The sequence below is a fragment of the Ochotona curzoniae genome, unplaced genomic scaffold (assembly GCF_017591425.1).
Source record: "Ochotona curzoniae isolate NIBS_2020 unplaced genomic scaffold, NIBS_Ocur_1.0 scaffold_2587, whole genome shotgun sequence".
Lineage (NCBI taxonomy): Eukaryota > Metazoa > Chordata > Mammalia > Lagomorpha > Ochotonidae > Ochotona > Ochotona curzoniae.
In genome coordinates this window covers 6,067,763-6,067,976 of record NW_024467096.1, presented here as the reverse complement: position 1 = coordinate 6,067,976, position 214 = coordinate 6,067,763, and positions in this window count along the sequence as shown.

The following is a 214-nucleotide window of genomic DNA, read 5'->3' as shown; positions in this document are numbered from 1 at the left end:
CATCCTGACCACTACAGTATAGTTTATTCTTTCATTGTCCCCTTCCCCCTTCCTTTATTGTACAGAAAGTAACTGGTGTATGTGCACGGATTGCATTTCTCTTTCTCTGTCTCTCTTTTAACTAAATGTCAATGGTATGTTTTGACTGACATCAGATGGGGATGGAGTGGGGAGATGTACTGGTTCCATGACAATGTCCCGTTCTCCATTGTGG